This window comes from Acomys russatus, chromosome 1, assembly GCF_903995435.1.
Source record: "Acomys russatus chromosome 1, mAcoRus1.1, whole genome shotgun sequence".
NCBI classification, from domain to species: domain Eukaryota; kingdom Metazoa; phylum Chordata; class Mammalia; order Rodentia; family Muridae; genus Acomys; species Acomys russatus.
This window is the reverse complement of record NC_067137.1, coordinates 39,354,907-39,377,589: the sequence shown is the minus strand read 5'-3', so window position 1 is coordinate 39,377,589 and position 22,683 is coordinate 39,354,907. Positions and strand designations below refer to the sequence as shown.

General features: G+C 44.0%; 1 pseudogene; it reads left to right on the top strand.

Annotated features, from left to right (window-relative positions):
• The first annotated feature begins 6,182 nt into the window (after positions 1 to 6,182).
• LOC127199512 (glyceraldehyde-3-phosphate dehydrogenase-like) overlaps positions 6,183 to 22,683 on the top strand; it is a 50,523-nt pseudogene continuing 34,022 nt past the window's right edge.

The following is a 22,683-nucleotide window of genomic DNA, read 5'->3' as shown; positions in this document are numbered from 1 at the left end:
GCTCTCTCCCTAGTTGCCTGCAGCCTCTAGAATGTTTGGTAGATGCAAAATGAGACCATAGAGTTCTCTTTTTCTGAAGAAATGGTTCTCATTCCCTGGCTTTATCCTGCTGCGTGCTGGGTGCTCTGTGTTTGCCTCACAGATGGATGGGGCTCTGGGAAACAGGCAACTCTGAGCCCTCACAACCCGGGGAGAGACTCAGATGTACGCCACTCAAGTCACCTCCAGGGTGCTTGGAGAGCCATGGGAAGGCAGTGGGCATGCGCGCACATGGGGAGAAGCTCTCTGAGGATGCTGGCAGCAATTCAGTTGCCAACCAGCTGCAAAGAGCTTTAAAGGACACCGTTGCATAAAAAATGAAAAACGTTGATTGAGGACATATTGCCCTTGATTGAATGCTGAAGGGAACCTGCTGGCAGAAAAATAGAAATGAGAAAGAGAGAGGGGAAAAAGAAGGGGTCAGAGTAAGTTACATCTGCCCATCTTGCCAGCTGTGGAGAACTCTCTCCTGGTCCATCCACAGCGAACAGCATTTCGAGTATGAGTTTGTCTTGTCTATTGGAAATGCGGTCCTATGAGTCTATGTGGGATCTTGCCACATTTGCTTTATGGCTGTCCAGTACTAGGCACCATACACGTATCTGTACCAAAAAGCCTTTTGCAGTAAGCTCCCACTACAGTCATCACCGTGGAGTACGGCTTCAAACTCCAGAGCACAGGCCAGGAGGAGGAGAGATGAGCATTCACAACCTTGTGCACCCAAGCTTTGCGGCTTAAAGATACAAGTGATTATCTTCTGAGTTGCTAACAGCTATTTCATTCTTTATCCTTGTGGGAGATCTGGCTAGGGCCCAGAAAACAGTAATGCTTTCTCTTCCTCCCCATAGTCAGAGAGGCAGTGACTTTTCAAGTGGCTGTTCTTCGGATCCCCCTCTGCAGAGAGAGAAGTAAGACTTACCTTAAGGCCGGTTTTCCTTTTCTACCGACACTACCTTCTCCCTAAACATCCCCTTCATACCAATCAAGACTTTGGTCCCACTGAGTCACAGAACATGACCTCAAGACCCAGTGGACCATCTGGCCAGACTTCACACCACGGTGTTTGTTTAATCAGAAGCTGAACTGTGGTGTGAAGCAGACGGCTGGAGCCCAATGCAGTATGAGGATTGCCCAGCTTTGGGGGTGATGGAGTAAAGTGCCAGAGCACGAGTCTCCTGCCTGAGTGAAGACCATGAAGACCAGATTTTTAACAGCCATTCTACAATCCCTTTCTCAAATCTCCACATTGATGACAAAGGCTAAGAGGGCCAGAGACAATGCTCTTACTGATGTAAGCTGGGTGCTGACAGCTTCCATCACCTAATGTGGGAGCAATGGGAGGAGCTGGTATGCAAAGTGACACATGTGGACCCGTGTCTTTCTGATCTGCAGGTCTGTTAGTCAGGAGGGTGGCAGTCCACGAGACTGCAGCTTTGTGTTGGGGGAGTCACAGGCGAAGTGGAGTCAATACCTGAAGATGTACTGACTGGTCCTTATGACAGGAGCCCTCATTGCCTGCTGCAGAAGCATTGTGTCCCTTCACACCACTGATGAGCAGCTGAAAGACCGATAATCTCATAATTAGATAACTTTCCGAGGGGTGGGAGTATTGATATCAAAGGCTCAGAGTCATCAATTCTGCTCTAGGCAGAGACTTAGAAAGGAAGCATGCAATCACCAGCAAATTTTACTAAAGTCACATTTATCAACCTTCTTTTTCTAAAAGAAAGTTTAGAACCAGGGGTCTAATTTTAAAAATCTGATTAGCTTCATAATGGAATACTTTGAGGGTATAAAAAATGACACTGGAGAAGGGCGACTATCCACACAGGAAGGGTTTGAGAATATCTAGTATCTAGTGGTAAAAATAAAATATAGATTAAAAACTGTACATTTATAATCATGGGTCCTCAACAGCTAAGCAGGTGCACACACTAACTTCAGGAGTGACGGAAATAGTTCAATCACTTGACTTTAGTTTCAAATAAAGCAAGAAATCTTTTTTCTTTTTGCATTGCCTTTCCATATAAACTCCACCCTTCTTTTAAACTCATGTCAACCATGTAGTTGGCAGCAAAGAGAGAAACTCTAGAATGAGAAAAGCTGGTGTAAATTAGATGTAATATAAAAAAAAGAAATACCAGATCCACTACCTACCAAGGCCGGAATCAAGCCATCAGAGTGGGAGGCCAGAGGGCTCGCTCATTCCCACACGCCTGAGTCCGGAGGGATAGCTCATTCCCACACGTCTGAGGACTAGAGATTCTGAGAGATGCATTAGATCAGGTTAGACTGGGAGTAGGCAAGGGAAGAGGCAGCACCAAGTGTCCCAAGACTATGTCTTTCCTTCCAGCTGACATTCCAGGGTTGGATTGATGAATAGTCTAGGGCTCTTTCTAGGCAAGGATTTCTCAGCTACCACTATGTACTGACCAAGATAGTGTTGGTGTGTGATATGTCATTGTGTCATTATGTCATGCACTGAGGTCCTTCCACAAAACCACCTTAAGACAGCTTTGAATCCTTCTGTCCAGGGTGCCCCTCCACCTCCAAACAGCTGAGTAAATGTTTCCAATGGTTCTCATCTAGGTGCCTAGTCAAATAGCAATAAAGTGAGACCCTCTCTGACCAGTGTCTAAAATACAACATTCTCCACACGTATGCATGCATGCGTGTGTGTGTGTGTGTGTGTGTGTGTGTGTGTGTGTGTGTGTGTGTGAAAGCTTTACTCTGTTACTGCCTCAGCTTAGATAGTGACAATGATGGCAGTCAAATTATAAGTACTTATGTACACTTTGGTGAATTACAGAATGGCCCTGATTTATCAAAAGTGAAGAAGTGAGGTATACATTGTTACTTTTTATAATATGTATTTATTTTATGCTTATAGGTCTTTTGCCCGTGTTGGTGTATGTGCACCACATGCACGCAATGCCTGTGGAGGTCAGAAATGGGCATTGGATCCCCCAGAACTGGGTTACAGATGGTTGTGAGCTGCCGTGGCAATCATCGCGACTGAACTCATGTCCTCTGCAAGAATGGCCAGTGTTCTTAACCTCTGAGCCATCTCTCTAGCCCCTAAGATGTGTATACAGCTTAACATCAAAGTTCCTTTCTGGTTTTGCCTATAGTTGTGAGGAGGATACAGAGAAAGAGAGAGAGAGAAGAAATCCAGGAAGCATCCAGCCGTGTCCACGGATGGCTTTGAATTCAGTTTTGCTGCATAATGGGCACGAAAGTACCATGTCTGTTATTGTCATAGAGAATGCCTCTCCTTTTGTCTCATGACCACCACGGATGTTTAGCTTCAGGGCCAGATGGTAAAGATACACAGAGAGGAGAGTTGGGGTGGTCAGTATAAACCCTTAGTCCAGCAACCAAATTAATATAAATTACTGATTTTTCCTTTAAAAAAATTAATTTACTATTCACTTTACATCTCAATTGCAGTGTCCTCCCTCCTGTCCTCCTGATCCCACCAGCCCTCTCTCTTCCCCAGATCCCCCTTCCCTACCCCTCAGAAAAGCGGAGCCACCCCCCCCCCCGTCACCTACCCATCAAGTCACATCAAGATTGAGTACATCTTCTAGCAAGGTGGCCTTGCAAGGGAGCTCCATCAGAGGCATAGAAAATGCAAAATTTGTTCTTGGCTGGTGCCATGGGGAGGCCTGGTGGCACTCAGAGGAAGGACAGCAGGCTATCAAGAAGAGGCTTGATACCCTATGAGCAGGTGCAGGGGAAGGAGGTCCCCCTCAGTCACAGTCATAGGGGAGGGGGGTAAGGGGAAAATGAGAGAGAGGGAGGAATGGGAGGATACAAGGGATGAGATAACAATTGAGATGTAATATGAATAAATTAATAAAATATATTTAAAGAAAGACAAAAAAGAAAATGCAGAATTTGTAACCAAAATTATTTGTGCTACACAAACACTACTGTGAGTCCACTGAGAGTGGTAATGTGTCTCCTCTAGATAGCAAAACCAAATACAACTCAAGTCTCACATGGCTTGATCACTGAGTGGGGGTTCTAGAAATGGAGTTTGCCCTTTTCAATCTTTCTACGATGCCACCCAGCTCCCCACATGGCCAAGTCACATTGTGTTGCTTAGGCCATTGAAATGACTCCTCTAGTTTGTCAGCATATGTTGTGACCATTAAGTGATGTTGCCCAGAGTCCTGTATTGATGCTACAAAGGCCAAACCCAATCCCAAGGCCTCATTGAAAAGAGGGATATTTGCGGATGCAGTCTGAGCAACTGTGGTCCAGGCAGGAAGAATTCTGAGTTAAGACTGAGACAGTTCTCAGATGAGGTAGAGATGGGTGGAAGGCAGATGTGCAGTTGGCAGCACAGAATAGAAAACAGAAATTCATAGAGATGCCTGGCTCTCCATGGCTCATTCCACACCTAGGATAAACAGGGACCCATCAAGAAACAAAGTCCTGTAATGTGAGCGACCTACTAGCATGAAACTTGGAACACAATTCCCACACACTAAATGCTGTGACTTACATCACATTATATAATTGATCTCAATTTCTGCCTGTACCAGTTGGGTTACAAAGGAGATCACATGAGTCAGTGCACATGGATGGCTGCTGTTGGCTAGAAGTGCCTAGACATGTTCTTAGTGCTTAGAAGAGGGTAAATGATGCTACTAAGTCTTGCATGTTAAGGCCCTTAGAGATAAAGTCACGGGTTTTATATATCCTCATTCTAGTTCAAAAAGCATCTATTCTCAAGTCTCTCTTCTGCAGCCACCTTCTGCTTTTACTTGGCCACAAAGAGATTGTTTATACCATGGAACTTGACATGTGCTACCAATTGGTTCCTCTCCCTATCTCCCTGGAGAGCTCGGTGCTAAATCTCCACAATATTTTCATTTTATTACATTTAATGCTAATCTGTTTCTTTCTTCTAATACCAGTGACATTTTAAAAGTTTGTCACCCGCCCCTTTACGTAGCAGCATGCATTAGCCAGATAATCGGTATTCACAAGAGGACCCCGTAAAAGGACTAATGCTCTAAATGTGGAGCTTGTGTCCGTCTTTCTCAGATGAATTTAAATTCCAAGGTCTCTGTGTTCTTCACTCCCATATGGTGCCATGAGGTCTCAGCGCATCTCATCGGATGGCTCTGATTTAGTAACAGCCACACTCACATGGAAAGACACATCTTCCAGTCATCCACCATCTGCTGGACCTTGGCAGAGAGTCTGTGGTCCTGGTCAATGCAAAGGTCTGACAAGGTCTGAGCTGTCACCTGACTGAGAGAGTTAGTCAAACGTTCCTCCATAGTCATCGAAAGGTTAGGAACACATTAGCAGGCTGAAAATGACATCAATCTACAAGCTGATGGTATAAGTGACTTTTCTACGCTGACCCCTCACAAAATTGAGTGTCCTTACAGAAGAGAATTTGATATACTCTGGGACTCATGGGAGGTGACATGGGAGCCAAGAAGGCATCACCTTGCTACTTCGATCATGAACTTATATATATATATATATATATTTAGGTCCAGAATCCACACACTAACGTCTCCTGCTTAAAAGTGCTAGTGCTGGTATGTGCAGAGTTTGGCAAAGCCATAGTGAGAGGTGTGACTTCCCACCACCGGGAAGGCTTGCCCTGAGTAGACAGTATAGGAAAAGCAAGCAGCAATAAGAAGTACAGGAATGTGCGTGATTTCCGACCTGCTCACTTTCTGTCAGGCATCCTGGGTTTTTGCCTCTTCTTTTTTTTTTTTTTGAATAGCATGACATTCAAAGGATCATTTTGTTCCCCCACCCACCCTGACAACCCCTCCCCCGCTCCCCAATCTAAACAACAAAAGAAGGAATTTAACCTCATATCCTCGCTCTGAAATTAGTTCTATTGTCAAAAGATGACAGCTGTATCCTGATTCCCAGAATTTCACGTTGGAATCAAACAGCATTTCTGAATCCATTGTGTTAGTTCAAACAGATCTCTAACGGCCCCTCAGCAAACCATTTTCAGAAGACTTGTGTAAGTAAGATAAAAAGACGCCGTTTCTACAGAGTTGCTTTTATGGGCTAGGTCAGAGTACTCTTTCCATGTTGTTCATTCCCAGTCGAATTTCCTAATAGTCTGTCTCCTCCGCTAACAGATGCCCGGCCTCATGTCGGAACCAGATCGCGCCACTGCTGAGATGGTATCCAGCGCCTTTCTTATTGAGCCGTTTCCCTAGCAGATGGTGTAATGCTGCAGGCACACTCCTTCCTGTTAATTACCAGCCTTCTCTGCAGATGGAAATGTCAGTCAGCCTCACAGGTCCCGGTTCCTGCCATTGCCTCAGTCCATAGCCCTCTACCTAGGAAAGATGCTGCCAACACACACCATGTGTTTTCTGACTGCTGACTGGGCAGGCAACAAAAAACAACTTACTTCATGAATATTCATGGCGGAATGTTGAAAGTTCTGTTCATCTGTGATGCTTATAGATCTGCTTAAAGGGGATTGCACCTTCCTCAGAACACTCTGCCCCTTGTTTTCCTACACCGAGGATACGCAAGTTACCAAAGTAAGTTGCCATGGCAACATAGAGAGGACCATGAAAGTCGTCCATTTGGAGCCTTATGTAGGCACATCAATTTCCGACTAACGCTCTTCTCGTACCTTTAAGTGTCACTTAATTATTCTTGTTCTTCCACAGCACACCAGTAGTTATCAAGCTAAACTGATTAACTAATAACTCAGTTTTCATTAAAGCTTGATTATCTCATTAGCACACACATAACCTGTCTGAATGCCTTCATCTTTCTTTGTATTTAAACCTACTAAATAAAGATAAACGTATTTCATTGGGGCCATTCTTTGCTCCTCACATCAAACTATCTTGCTCTCTGTGGAAAACTCTTTGGCCATCAAAAATGGGCGCCTTCTCTTGTTTAGAGGAGAGTGGCAGGGCGTGGGTTTAAGGAGACAAGGTCTCTCCAGCATTTGATGGACAAGAATTCAGATAATTTTTCCTTAATTGGCGTCTTCTCAGAGATGCGGTTTTTGGAGTAAGGCCACATGTGGCAATATGGAATATCGTCACAGCCCAGGACTCTGCTTAGCTGAGCTTCCATTCCCTGTGACTTCATCCAAAAACAGGGACCATGGAGCTGGTGTTGTCCCTAACACAGGCAAGGTTTCCAATGGAGGCTGACTTCTGGAAGACACAATGGGATGGTGGGGTGGTCCATCACAGGGAGAGCTGAGAAATAACTTTCTGAAGTGCTTTTATTTGCTTATGAAATGTGAATTAATGTTTTATTTAAGTATCTTCTATTTGGGGACAAGCTCCACATTCTGGGCTTCCTGGTGGGAGGAGAGGTTGGAATGTGTCATGCAGGAACTCCAGGCTGGATACCGTAGCAGGGTTAGTCGAAAAGTTCTGTGTGGGCATTCCAGGGGCAGCTATGAAGCATATGCCTTCTGTCCTAACTCAGTATTAAGAAGTGACTGTTTTTCCTGTGCGTTCATGTACACAAGGAAAGAAAAGCATGCTTAGGTGTCTTACAGAGAGAGAGAAATTAGGTCACCGTGAATGGCCCTTCTTTCGGAAGAAAACGGAAAACAGTAGCACAAACAAGTACTACAGGTCCTAGGAAGGGAAGGTAGGGCAACTGAGCCAGCAGGTGCAGCCAGAGCCATCCGTTCTCATGCTCCAAATTCACAGCTGCCTCTTGTAAGCAGTGCGAGTACTTAGGTGCAGATAGATGTTCCAGAGCAGCTCGCCAAAGAGGAACAATGGTAGCACTTACACACGCAATGCAGATCAGTTCATTGTGAAGCTCATGCATAATAAAGGATGAATGGTGCACCATATACAAAGAATAAAATATGCTGTATGCTTCAATGACTTCATACAATTGATTCTTATGGGGCGATCTCATTGGTTTTAGGCTAGCTTTTCTATCTGTAGCCAACTTAAAGTTGATTTGGAAGTGCAATTGCACTTCTTTTGACTAGTCTTTCTCGTTAAACTTATTCCATGTGATCTGTTATCTACCATTAAGCTGTCTCCTACTTTCATATAAAATTATAGCCAATAAATCAAAACCTTTTAGTCTTATCTCGTTTCTATGCGTGTCAGAATGTTACTCGCTGTTCAGTGATGTTAGTGACTTCTTTGCCTATTTGGATAACAGTATTAAATATGGGAACACTAATTTTTTAAATAGGTCTTACTATTCAGAATGTGGGGCCTACACATGTAATATGTGCTTAGATTTAATCTGTATTATTAATATTTTCTCCATCCTCTCTTTAAGTCAAGTAAATCAACAGTGAAATAAGATGAGCTGTGTTTTATGGTGGCTGCCAAGTTACACAGGAGAAATATTCGAACCATGGGATAGCATGTCAGTGAATACAAACTTGGAAGGAGATGAACAAAACCACATTTGACTTTTTAATAATGGCCATGTTTAGCAACCAACTTGCAAGATCCTGAAAGTTGAACAAAGAGCTCTTGTAGGCTGGTGGAAGGTGAGTCAAGCTCTGTTTACACCTGATTGTTTCACAGTCTTCACTTCTCTCTTTTCAAAGGCGTATATATCACATCCCAGCTGTGTATCTATAAATACTCAAAGCCACATGTCTGACTTACAAGGAGCTTAATAAAACATTGAACAATTGAGCTGGATGGACACACACTGAATAAAGCTAATAGGAAAAGTGAAATACTGGCCCAAGGACAGCTCAGTGACATTTGGGCTGGTTTTTTTTGATTTATGCCAAGTGAGATTTAGTAGGATAACGTGGCCTATAAGAAGAGCAAAAACTCTTGTTGTTAGGCTAATTAGAGCAAAGCAAGAGGCTAGGCCTGATTTTAGACTTAGGGTAAGATGTAGATAGACGAAGAGGGGGCATTTGGATAGTAAAGGGGTCATTTCATTTCATTATTGGTGAAAGAAACACTGATGGATTGATGGCTAATCACCAAACAGTAAATTTTATACCATGAAATCTTTTGAAAGATGAAAAGTTATGCCAAGGAAGGCGTTCATCTTCTAAGCAACTGGAGAGGGCCAAATAAATCTAAAACTACATTACTTAGTGGCTTTAAATTATCTCATTCTAAAACAGATCTGAACAACTAACCACTCTTGGTCTGGTACACTCCAAAGGCCTCTGAAATAACATAGGTTCTGGTCAGTTCTCTTCGTTGCCCACTAGACTAGAGGATACAGCCCCCACTACCGAAGACATCACATACCTCAGCTGCAAAATGCAGAGAGAGCAAGCTGGAATGGAGCAGAAAGCTTCCTCTCTGCTGGTTGGCTTTCAGGGCACTGGTAGGTGCTATGAAGCCTCTCAGAAGAGAAACAACCTCAACTGTGTTACACAGTTGTGATCCCTACACACCAGAAAACCAGCCTGTGTAATGTTGGCACGACTGCTGTGTGGCAACCAGTTACTTTGCAAATGGATTTAAGGCTCATTCCATAGGAGGGAACTCAGGCCTGGTACTATAAGCCTAGTTAACAACTCATGTCTGAGAAGGCTGTAGGTCCAGGTAAAGAACTTACAGTTCCCCTTTATCTAAGTTGACATGGCTTCAAGCCATTTTATAAGTCTCCACATAGGCTGAAGTGACTCCTATCCTTACCCACAGAAGCCTCTCATTGCAGTGAAGGGCAGTGAACTCAGATGCCCATGGCTGCCAAGGGTGCTGGTAATTAATGTCAGCTAAATCCTCCCCCTAAACAAGATGCTTACCACTGCCACTCTAAGGCTGGGGAAATACTGTGGAAGTTGGAACAGGAAGTTTGTAAGGGTAGGAAAATATGATGAAGGGCTTCAAAATTCCATCTTGTAGATGCTACGCAACCGTTGCAATCATGCACTCGGAACAATTGCAGTTACCCATGCGGGACCATTATGAGACCTGTCAGCAGTCAGTTATTGATGAACTGCTGGCCATGATAGATCCTGGGAGAGGTGAAACTGTTATCTTCAGTTGTCTACTCACTGCTGAGTGCTCCAGGTTCTGGTGGATAATTCCAGACATGTGGTCACACAGATGACCCTACCCTGGCTAACCTCAGTGGGCCATAAACAAACAAACAAACAAACAAACAAAAACATAATACACATGAATGTGAGAAAGAGATTTATAATGAAGAGGGGGATGGTACAAACATGACAGAGACATGGGAAGGGTTGGGAGTAAGGGCGGGTAGCAGGCATGATGCATGTATGTGAACACAATAATACAGATTTTTGAAAAATACACACTCAAAAGGAAGCAAAAAGTATTTTCTTTATATACTATGTTCTTGTCTATTTCATAAAATAAGAACAATAAGGTTTTTGAATAATCAAATTTTTGTTTATAAGATTGTGGAGACAGCAGGGGCTGGAGAGATGACTCAGTGTTAAGAGCACTTAGTGGTCTTGCAGAAGACGCGAGTCCAGTTCCTAGGACTCACATAGTGAGTGGCTCACAATTGCTCAAACCTTGGTTCCAGGAATCCCAGTGCCTTTGTCTGACCTTCTTGTGCTCCTGCACACATATGTGTGCACATATACTCATAAGAAATCACTGTGCCTTTTGTATACACATATGCATATAAATAATAAGCAAATAAATACATCTTTAGAAATGAATGTAGATACAGATGAAAACCTGGCCTGTTCTTCTGAATTTGGGTTTTAAAGAGACAGAGGATAGGAGGAGGCACACCAGAGAAGGTCGGCTACAGTTCACTTCCTTTGTAAGTTGGCACTTGTCTGACTTTCCTGATTGACCAACCTCTCTCCATGTGCAAGTGTGGTGAAGGGTGGGGTGGGGGGGGGGACTTCTATTCAGAGAAACCAGGAAAAGAAAGAACTCACCTTCTCATGTCTTAGGGTAAGATGGAAAAACTTCAAGCTCTGTATGAAATATGTAGGCTACTTATAAACCCTGAAAAAGTAGGTCGGAAGATAGCAATGTCAAATCTCTAATGGTGAAAATAAAATATATTAACTGCTTGAAGAAGTAAGAATGGAAAAACTTGTTCCCAAATGGCAAAAACTGGAAGCTGTTCAGTCTTGTGAGGAATAAGATCAAGGCAGCAAGGTGGCATCTTCTCTTCTGAGACTGTGCAAACACGGAAACGTGTTTCCACTCATTGTCTTTGTGGGGAAATGGGGGAAGCAAGCTGCCAGTGTGCAAATCAATTTAACACACACCGAGGCCAACGGCACAGAGATGTTCTGCATTTTGGTTGTCCTGCAAGGGAGAATCCAAGCTCTACCCTATGGCTGTCTTTTTCTGTGTGAGAAAAGATCATATTTACAGCAGTGGAAAAAAGAATAAACCAAGTCTTGGTCAGTCTATTAATCTATTTGCCTTTCTATTGGAAACATCTCTGGTAATAATCACAGGAAGTAGACACATCAAAACATTCATGGAGGTTAACACTGACTAACAGACCAAAGATAATTCAGAGCCCCTGTGTCTGTCTACATCTTTGCATTTTCTATACTAAGCAAGTTTTGCTTTTATAAACAGAACAAAAAAATCAGACCTAAGAAAGACATAAAATGCTTTAAAAAGCATTCAAGTTTGGGATCTAGAAAGACCTAGAACAATACTGTTCTGGGTCTCTATAACCTGTGGGGTGATGGCTATGTGTTCTGCAGTATGTACTTTCATATGTCTTAAACAGGACAGGTATTTACAGGGGTCTGAGGAAGACTGGACCAGCATTTCTCATGCTTCACTCAAGCTGACTTTTCTCTCCAGCTCTCCATCTAAATGGTACCCAGGAATGAGAGAGAGGACCCGCGCAAGTCCTTGTCCTGCTTCATTAACTCTGTGAGAAAGCCTCTTTGTGTGTCCTCCACCTGGTGCCGGGCAAGTCAATAGAAGGCTGCCCAGCCGTCTGAACACAGAAACGATCCTGTGTGCACTCCCGGGATTCTCCCATGCATCTGTTGGAAAAGATGAAGAGCATAAGTTTGCCAAAAAGCCCCATCAGCCACGGTATCTGCCTGAGTTACCCGGCAAAAACTTAAAGCAGAGAGATAGAGTTTTGCAAGCACACCCCCAAGGCTGAAACCCCCTGAGGCATTGACATGGAGAACTGGAGCTGAGCTGAAATAGTGAGACCACCGGAGAAGTGAGACTCTGGACAAGCACCTCCGCCTGCAGGGCCACATAGCAGCTCCCAGGGATGCGACCGCAACAACCAAACAGCACAAATTTGCAAGAGGAAAAAGTGTGAAATCTGGTCTGGGCCATCAGAGGAAGCTGATGTAATTCGTGTTGACTCCAGGGACAGCAGTGGTGCCAGCTATGGAGGCCACATGGCTTCTAATGAGGCCAGGCCCAGTTGCAGCTCAGAAGAGTGGGTGAGGAAGCCAAATCTCACCCAAGAACAGAAGCAGCCCTGACAGCTGGTGAGTGAATTAACTTCAGGCAAACCAAGTGGACCCAGGTGGTGGGACATTTCGAATCTTTCCCTTCTGGTGGAAACAGAACAAAACATTGCATGGAACACAGCCACCAAAGCCTTTTTTTTTTAAATCTTCTTTTGATTTCTTCTGTCAGGTTTCTTGGAGGAAGGGGCAAACAGGAGGGAGTAACTTTAAGACCAGCCAGGTAGCCTTCAATGACACGTCAGTGCTAAAGGCTGCTTAGAAAGGGCTATTTTGGAGATGAAGCACTCGAAGCAAGTGGGATCAAGGCAGTATCCAACTTGGTTGAAGGACAACTTATTAGGTGACCTGAGCACTGAAGAAGAGGGGCCACCATTGATGGGAGTCAGTTATCCCAGAATGCTGACCCTTGGTGTTTGCACAGAGGCTATTTTTTTTTTTTTTTGCTTCATTTTCATAATTAAATGGTTAGTGGAGTAAGATGTCGCCTCTCCCTGAGCCGCTCACCCTAGAAGTGCCCTGTGGCAGGTGTCTTTCTTGCATAGGTTTAGACTCCTGCCTTCTACAGAATTCAGCCAATAGGCTGAGCTTCATAGTTTGAACACCACCCTGCCACCTGGTGGTTGTATCCCTAAATTGCAAGGGCAGCAGCTCTTTCTGCACAATTAGCCTCTCAAGAAGTTAATTTATAAAATAAAAGACATTAAACCATTTTTGACAAATGTCAGAGAGACATGAGCATCTCAGAAGGATGGGTAAAATAAAAAATAAGCATATGCTGTGAAAAAATAGCCTCACTGATGAGAAAGAGATCAAATCAAACGTGAGTGGGCAGACAGGAAACACAGAAAGTGAACACAGCACTGGGTGTGGGCAAGAGACACCCCACCCCACTGATTCTGGTTATTCCAGGAAGATCTGTCACATTGCCGAGGCTGAGGTTAACACGGGTCCTACGCAGCCTGAGGAGGCAAGAGGTCAGAGTAGCATTCTAGGCCTCTCTTGTGCACTCCACACTAAAATCTAAGTGGGAGAATGCAGAGATCGATCTCTTTATTAAAACAGCAGCACACCTAGTTTACTTTTACTTCCTTTTCTTACCTCTATTTGTTCTATCTTTTTCCTGTCTCTTTGTAACAGGCATTGGCCATCTTTATGTCACCAGCTGTGCCCTGGGTTTAGATCATCAGACTACGCATGCAAGTCTAAGTTTTGAAGGGAGTGGGGATGTGGGGTGTGGGCAGGGGAAGACCAATAAACAAGAAATGTCCAGAACTCAGAACAGTGACAGAGCCTAGCTTAGGCTTCTATGAGAACAGGGGCAGCAGCATGTCTCACTCCCAGCGGTGGTCCCATTAGGAGCAGCTTCTAGTTATCAACAATGTCCCAATGAGGTCAAGGGTTGTAAAGGAATAACAAGATAGAACAAGAAAATGATTGGAGAGTGGTACGAGACACTTTTTAAACAGAGAGAATATAGAATAAAGGGGAATTGAGACTAAGACAAAGAACTGAGCATGGTGGCACATGTCTTTACTCCCAGCGCTCAGGAGGCAGAGGCAGGCGATCTCCATGAACTTGAGTCCAGCCTGGTCTACAGAGTAAGTTCCAGGACAGCCAAGGCTACACAGAGAAATGGTGATAATAGTAACAGGAAGAGAAATTGGGAGATCAGTTTAGGCTACAAAGTGCTTATCTTGCAATTATAAGAATCTGAATTCAAAAGCTGAGAATGGTGAACACTTAGAACCCCAGACTTGGAGAGGGGAGGCAGTCTGGCTGACCCCTGAGGCTCAGAGGCCAGCCATCCTAGCCTACTTGCAGGCTGAGAAAGGGTCAGGGAGAGACATTGCAGGACACTTGATGAAGGACACATAGGGTGTCTTCTGGCCTTGGTACAGACAGGCACTCACATGACCACAGACAGATAGACAGACAGACAGACAGACAGACAGACAGACACACACACACACACACACACACACAGACAGACAGACACACACACACACACAAAGAAAAAAAAGAAAATAGGTTCATCCATAAAAATGCTAGAATGAAAATATTTCACATAGTGAGCGGCCTGGGGACAGGCGTGAGAGGCCTGCAGAGGCTTACAGTAACAGAGGAGACAAGGACTTTGAATTTTACCCTGTCAAATCTGAAGTGTCACTGGAGAATTTTAAACAAGGGAGGACCTGTTACCTGGAAGACACAGATAACTGCTCTGTGAAGACCACTTGTGGGGAAGTGAAAATCCCAGAGGCTCTGACTGAAAAGCCCACAGAGGCCTTTTGAAAGCCAAGGTCATGTGGTTCTTCTGGAGGAAGGCGTCTCAAGAGCTATTCAATGTAAGATGTCTACCACTGGTCTTAGGGCACTTAGCAACCCATGCAGATCACCTGAGGGGTTCCCTTGAGATGTACAGATGTTGTACAAGCTGAAGCTGAGCCCTGGGTCTGACTTCCTGATGGCTGTTTTAGCACAATCACAATGAAAAGACACAACGCAATCCACTTGGGGGATAGTCACAATGGAGTCTTTTGAGCCCGTAGGTCTGTCTGTGGTTGCTCATCATAGACTTCATCAACTCCCATTTTTATCTCTTTGTCCTCCTTCCTACTTCTGAGCTTCAAGCTGTCTGTCTCCTCTTCTGCTCTGTTTGGAGACAGTGTTTAGAATCAGACCCAGGGATGTTTGAGCAGGTATCTTAAGCACTCTTGCAGAGGAGTAAGTTAAGTAGGGAAACCCTTAACCCACACATGGTCACCTGGGGCAAAGACAGCCTTATATCTCACCCTGATCTCCAGAGTGGTGTGAGGACTTTCCATTTCCATTAAATTATTTACCTATGTTTGTTTATGTGTCAGTCCACAGTGGCAAACAAGGAAACCCTTTCCCCACCCTCTACATATATAACTGACATTTCTGGTGTGTACCTCTGGAGGAGTGAACAGTCTCTTCCTTAAGAAACATGAGGACCTGGATTTTTTCCCAAAACTTTTTTTCTGCTTAGGAATTCGATGCCTGCAACTGACAAGAGAAGAAAGAGAACTTTCAACTAGTGCTGAGAGTAAAAGTATAAAGAGGGGCAAATATGTGGCCTTCTGGCATATTCTATTGTTCTCATAGTCAGGATTTGTCTCATCCTTGCTGAAAGCTCCACAACATTTGCAGAGCATTGACAGCACAGGTCACATATAGTGTGTTATACCCTCTCCTCATCTTTCCACCCTTGTCTCCTCTCACTATGCTACCCACCACTCTCCATAGTCTAATTGCTTCTAAAAGAATGAGAAAGAAAGATAATTAGATGATAGATAGATGATAAATGGAACATAGATGATTAATAGATAAATAGATAGATGATAAATACGAGAGAGAGAGAGAGAGAGAGAGAGAGAGAGAGAGAGAGAGAGAGAGAGAGAGAGAGAGAACACATAGGATACTAAAGTATACCAGATGTTGCTTTTTCTACCTGAGTCCTACAAAAAGCCTTTCTCCTACATGGGATCCTTTGCATTTACAAAAAAAATTATCCACTTGAAGCGTATTACAAAAAGATCAGGAACCATGTGGAAAGCAAAGTTTGAAATCACAAGAGGTGAGTTTCAAGTCTGACCCAAATCAGTTAGAAATGTCACTCAACCATTATTTCAATATTTTTTTTATGAGAAATAATGACAGGATCTATGTGTGGATGACTGCTTCACAGCCAGTAATTACTTGAGTCAGATTCCAAACTTTATGTAGAAAGTGACAAGTTCCCTCACCAAGGTGGATCACCTCTCAAACCCAATCACACTCTGTGCATTGCTTTTCTTGTTTTTAATTCTAGATATTGGTGGTCCTTGGCACATAGTCTATTTTACTACTTTTTTTTTCTCTGTGTCTCTGTCTCTGTCTCTTTCTGTGCATGTGCGTCTCCATGTCTCTCCCCCTCTCTCTCACCTTTTCTTCATTCCCTCCTTCCATTTTTCGTTTATTACTTCATTTTATTATTCTCTTCTTCTGTTACATCCAATAAGTCATGATAAAGAAGAGGATCATATCAAGGTGACTCCTCAGTAAACAACAACACTTCAAATAGAAACCCAGACATCTCCTCAATGACAGGCCTACATAGGTGACAGAAACTTGGTAGGGAGATATCTGGTTTCCACCCATGTTCCAGGGAACCAAACTTCAAGTTGACTGTAGATGTCCCCAGCTACATCCTAGAGATAGTTAACCCATGCATACTTCTTTGGGCATAGCTGGCCATTGACAAAGGAACCCTTCCTGTTACCTCAAATAGGTCCTGGAGATGACTGAGCCCTTCTGAGCTTCCCTGGATATTCATGTGTGTCTTCAGGTGTGGTGCCCAAGTACTGCCTGCCCTGCTGGCTTTAGCTCATCTTTTGCCTTAAACTCAGGGACAGAAGTGAGAATAGGTCAATTCCTGTGCCTGGGCCAGCTCTCCATAATACTCATTTCCCCCATGAAGTCTTCATACTGGACTGTTTCTTCAGTGGAGAGGGAGGCTCCTGTGGATGTTACGGAGAACTCCCAGTGAGAACTAGAATTGAATTCACATTTCTCTTCTTACTCTCATTTTTCCTTTCTTGGGTGAGTGTCAAAGTCATCAGACAACTTCCTTTGCACATAGACCATCACATGCAAACAGAAGGAGGAATGCTACAGTATCTGTGGAGCATGAGGTCCACAGTGGCCAGTGCCAGGCACCTCACATTCTCACATCCCAAAGGATGCAGTCCAACATTAGATCCAATCAGACTTGTGTTCATACACCATCTCTGTGCATCTCGAGTTACTAAGGAATGCTCCCCTACCCAAATATTGTGTGAGTTCGTTGCTTTTGTGGTGTGGATGTGTCCTGGTTTTCTAGCCACAGAGCCTCCACCCAGGCTTGTAGTCTTTGCTTCATGTACCATTAGATTCCCATCCTTTTCATGGTATGCTGGATAGTTTTATGTTAACTTGACACAAGCCAAAGTCATCTGAGAGGAGGGAACCTCAATTAAGAAAATGTCTCCATAAGATCAGCCTGTGGGGCATTTTCTTAATTGATGGTTGAAGGAAGAGGGTGTCACTGTGGGTAGTGCCATCCCTTAACTGGTTTCTATAAAGCAGGCTGAGCAAGCCATGGAGAGCAAGCAAGTAAGCAGCACCACTCCATGGCTTTCACATGAATGCCTGCCTCTAGGTTCCTGCCCTGTTTAAGTCCCCTGTCCTGACTTCCTTCAGTGATGAAATGTAATGGAATGGAAGTATAAGTCAAATGAACCATTTCCTCCCCAACTTGCTTTTTGGTCATGGTGTTTCATCACATTACCCTAACTAGGACACACAGGATTCCCAAACACTCCTTAAACCTTAGACATAATACCTTCACAGAATTCTCTGTGACTTTCCAGAATGGGATGTGCTATCTGCCATCTGTTCAGTTAGCTTTTCATCACTATGGTTTCAAAGATTTTAGGCCTTTCTCAGCCCATTGCACTGCTTTGGGCTGTGGCAGGTAGAAAGAAAGCATCATGGTAGAAAGGGCTTGGTGTCTCAGGGCTTCCTGCTTCAGAGCAGACAGGAAACAGAGCGATAAGACAAGGAACCCAAACACACACTTCAAAGGCAAAGTCCCACTAACTTTATTCTCCTGCCAAGGCCTCTTACTCTTCAATGCCACTCAGTCACAATGTTAAATTATAAATACGTTGAAGGACCAATTCATTGATACACCAATCACCTCTCCATTATTGGGTCTTCCAACCATATAGACAAAGTCTGTAGTACATGAGCTTTTTAGGGGAAATTTCATGTCTCCAACCAAAACATCTACTCCTATGGTTGAGCTGCTCCATCTTCTATACCATAATCTACTCAAGGAGTATGAGTCATCCTGGCTTGTCACGCAGTACTTATATTCCCCATGATTCACTACAGGCTCTCCCCCACTAGACAACCGCTGGTGGCTGCCAAGCTCTGATCTTCCATAGTCCCCATGTTTCCATCTATCATCTCATTTGCCTTGGTTAAGGGTCTTAGCTCCTTCACACACTGATCTCACTGGGCTGCAGTGTCTTAACGAAGTCTCATCATGTTAAAATAAGCCAGGGAGACTCAGTTTCACATTTCCCCTTACTTAATCTTCCTGCACTGCGTGGCTGTCCCATGTATTAACATCACCTGTGCAGCCTGTAGGGGCAGCAGGAAGAGGGATTTCTCTCATCTCAAGCTTCAGTTTGTTCAAACTGAAGAAAAGTCACAAGCAGAAACACTTGCTTTGCAAATCTGCCCCAGAGATCCGAGAGCCCCTCCTACCCTGCCACCTTTTCTGGTATCTCCACGTGCTCTTCCCCCACCATCTTAGTGCGTCTTACCCTCCTGAGCCTCTATGATACCAGATTTTCTAGTTTGTAGATATGTTATATGATCCAAGGACAAGAGATTTTAGAAAAGAAGACCAAAATGAAGGGATGCTAGCTGGTGTTAATTCTTCCTGCTGTGCTTCTATATTAATCAAATGTCTAAGTTTAAGTAATTTTAAAAGATTTATGTTATATATTTCAAACTTGGAATATGAGCCTGTTTTTTATTCTTAAGTCATCATCCTCATCGATTAATTTGCTTGCTTACTCACTCATTTGTTCCAGAAAGCTTTAATGACTGTCTGCTAGAAGCCAGACATGGTTTTAAATGCTGGAAATTAAACACCAACTAACAGCTAGACCTGCCTTCTGGATTTGCAGACCAGGGAAGGCACACATCAAATACAATCAAATATAATTAAAAAGATTAGTATTAAGACTTGAATGAAGATCAGAGGACCCATGCAATGCAACTCATTAAGCTAAATAAAGGCATCAAAAAAATATGAGGCTACTCCAAACTGGCCCCCGTGTCTGGGAATCCCTTTTCTTGCTTTTCTCTATACCCTGTTGCCTTTTCTAGTGTCAAATGATGTAAAATTAAACTAAAATGAGGTGACAAAAGAAAAACTCAACCTTCTATTAGAGACCTAGGTGATCCAATAAGGCACCTCAAGGAAACAAGCCTGTTGAGTAAGCATCTTAAGTTACAGTATAGACACAAGCTTGATATATTGAGGGTTGGTGGAGCTAAACTGGTCTAACTGGAGGGAGGAGATCAGGAGTGAAGCCAGTAGAGGATGAGGCCAACAGTGTAGGGCAGTGGACAATTGAGGCCATTGGGGCTTTTACCCCAAAAGAAACTAGGAACTTTTCGGAGAAACCTAAGCATAAACTGTCTTGCTGTGTTAGAAAGAATTACTTCTGCAGCCAGTAACAACTGATGGCAGGAACCAGGGATTTCAACAGAGAGCTTAAGAGTGATGATGGCAACTCATAGTGGACAAGTGACAGAATATGGTCGCGGATGATCAGATGGGGGCAGTATTTTGAAGGAGGATGCAACTCAATGTACTGACATGTTAAAAGGAAGACATGAAAGAAAAAAAGAGGACTAAAGTCCTTTGGCACAGCCTGTAAAATGGAAGAATGAAAGTGCCCTTGCCTGAGATGGATCAGACAGAAGAAGCCTAGGATGGGATGGTGGGAGGGGTGAGTGGGGCCAAAGCATACTACATCCAGATCTTCTTAGTTCTCAGAGAGATGTGTCAAGAATGTGTGATTCAGGACAGGAAGTGGTTGGACTAGGAACAGACATTTAGGATTATCCTTGAAACAATGTGTTTAAAGGGAGAAGATGGGATGAAGTCATCCTTGAGAGAGGATAGAGAACAGAAGTGGTTCAAGCGTCAGCTGTTGAGATGGGAGCCATTGCCTTCCCATGACTAGGAAGCAGAACAGAGGAAGAATCAGGGGGAAAAAGATGGTCTGTAAGGAAGAGTAGTGAGAAGAATGAAGAAAAATGCGGATGCAACCTTGACATCAAACAGGAACATAGTTTAAGAAGGAAAAAGTTATTTAAGATGCTCAGTATGGATACCAGTTGAGTACACTGAGGATGGGGAGTTAAATGAAGCAGTAGACACAGTGAATAAGCAAGTCTTTCCAGTAGTTTATTGTTCACCATAAAGGCATAAGGCTGAGGTTGGGAGGGACAGTGAATTTTTAATTATCACAGGCTGCATGCACATGAGGACACTGGTTCTATGTGAACTGGAAAGCAAAACTGGTAGAGGATGAAGGAAGTGACAATAGGTCACTTGTGCTAGACTTTGGTGTTAAGATAAATAACATTCTAAGAAATCGACACCTAAGGTAGAGGAAAGAGTCCACAGCAAAGCAAATACAGGAGGGTCAAATACAGACTAGGCTAAGCTATGAGTCCTGCTGTCTGGAGCTTGGCAGGTCTCTCTCTGCCGAGCTTTTTCTGATGTTTCTTTACGCAAGTCCTGCTCTCCAGGAAAATAGCAAGGGTTATCTTAGACTTGAGTTCTGGACAAGGCAGCTAAAATCTCTCATGGTTTGCTCAGTTTTGAGGTTAACATGAAGACGGGGTCTAAAATGGTAGCCCCAGATTGAAAGGATTGTGTGTATAGGGGGTACATATACCAATTCGTGGACGTGTTGTGTATAAATGCATGTGTGCTTATGCATGTGCAGGGCTATAAATGACAAATATGTCCCTGTGCAATGTGTGTTGTGTGTGCATGTACATGCCTATTTATGTGCTGTGTGTGAATGCACATGTATGTTTGTGTGTGTGTGTGTGTGTGTGTGTGTGAGATGTGGTGAGCTATGAGGGGTAAAGATGTCTTATACATATGTGTATATAGCCTGCCTATGTATGTGAATGCATGTGTGTGTAGTGTGTAGTGTGTAGATGCCATATAGTATATGCTGTAAGTGCATGCACATATGTGTAGTATGTTATGTGGGGTGTGGATGTCATATATGTGTGTGTGTGTGCTAACTGTGAATGCACCTTTGTGTGTGCATGCACATGCTCTGTGAGTGTGTATGTGTGTGGGTGTGTGTTGGGTAAGTATGAATGCTTATTTGGAAGTACTAGAGAGTGGGCAGTGGCATGTGGAAAAGCAATGTTCCCTTCTTGACAGAAGGGAAATACTCACTTCACTGGAGGGAAACTAAGCATTGAAGGTGGGTGTCTCCAAGGACATCACATCCCTGGGGGACACAAGAAATCTACGCAGCACAGGAGCCACAGCTCAGGCAGAAAGCTGCAGTGAGCTGGCCAGGCTAAGAAGCGGGGTGGTTTGGTGCTGTCCCATAGATTAGATTGAACATTTGTGGGGTCTGGCTCTGTGCAAGGATTGCTGAGACTCCCACATCAGTGGTCCCATAAAAGCGATTGAGAAAGGGGAGCAGAAGAGTGGGCAGAGAGTTGGCCAGGTGCAGGTAGTCCTCAGCGCTAGTCATGGAGATAGCTTCGTCCTTCACCCAGAGGCGGATCCAAAGCCTCTGTCTTGACCAGGTCAGTCTGTGCCTGTGGTGGCAGTCTCTGTGTGGCAGACTGTGTGATCATATGACGTAGCTTGGGGAACTGTACTCATCTCTGCCGTTGTTTGAAGGGGAGGGAAGCTAGCGGCTGGAGCATTGTAAAGCCACGCTTGCAAGATGCTGCGTGTGGAGGTTTCACTCTCCCTTTCCCCTAACTGCACAGACAGTGCAGTGTGACTGATTACACCAGAGAAGAAGCAGAAGCTCTCGAGTTAAAGTATTTGGTAATCATGTTTACTGCGGGAAAGAACGTCTGCATTAAATAAGTCAAAACATGGTACGCGGTACTGGAGCGATTCCTTGAGCACTGCAAGGACAGAGCGAGATGCAGAGATGATAGAATGTCCACATCAGACGCTAGAGAAGATGAACCATCTGCTTCTGCTAACTCAGATCCACTTGAAAATGCTAATTGTATGGCAGCGGATGATTAAACGACATTAAAAACTTTTTCTGTAAGAGATACGGTGCACTGTTCAGCAAGATGTGCCACATACACTAGGCCATCAGCACCTCATCTGTCCTCTGAGGACGTCTCATGACCAGGGCTCTGCTCTGCAACCCCCAGCTGTGCAGAGGCCTAGAAAAAGCCTCCTACCCATGGAGAGCTCCAGTCCTGGAATGCTGGGCTTCTATGCTACGTTAAGTGTCCGCTGCTGCCGCCACTGGAAAAGAATGCGGTCCTGCGTGAGTGGGCAAACTCTGTCTAATCGTCACACAGGCCTAGACACATTGCCAGAGCTGAGACAGCCTTGCCCAACTAGAAGAGGAGTAAGCACTCACTAATCCACCAGACCACTATGAAATGGAAAGGTAACA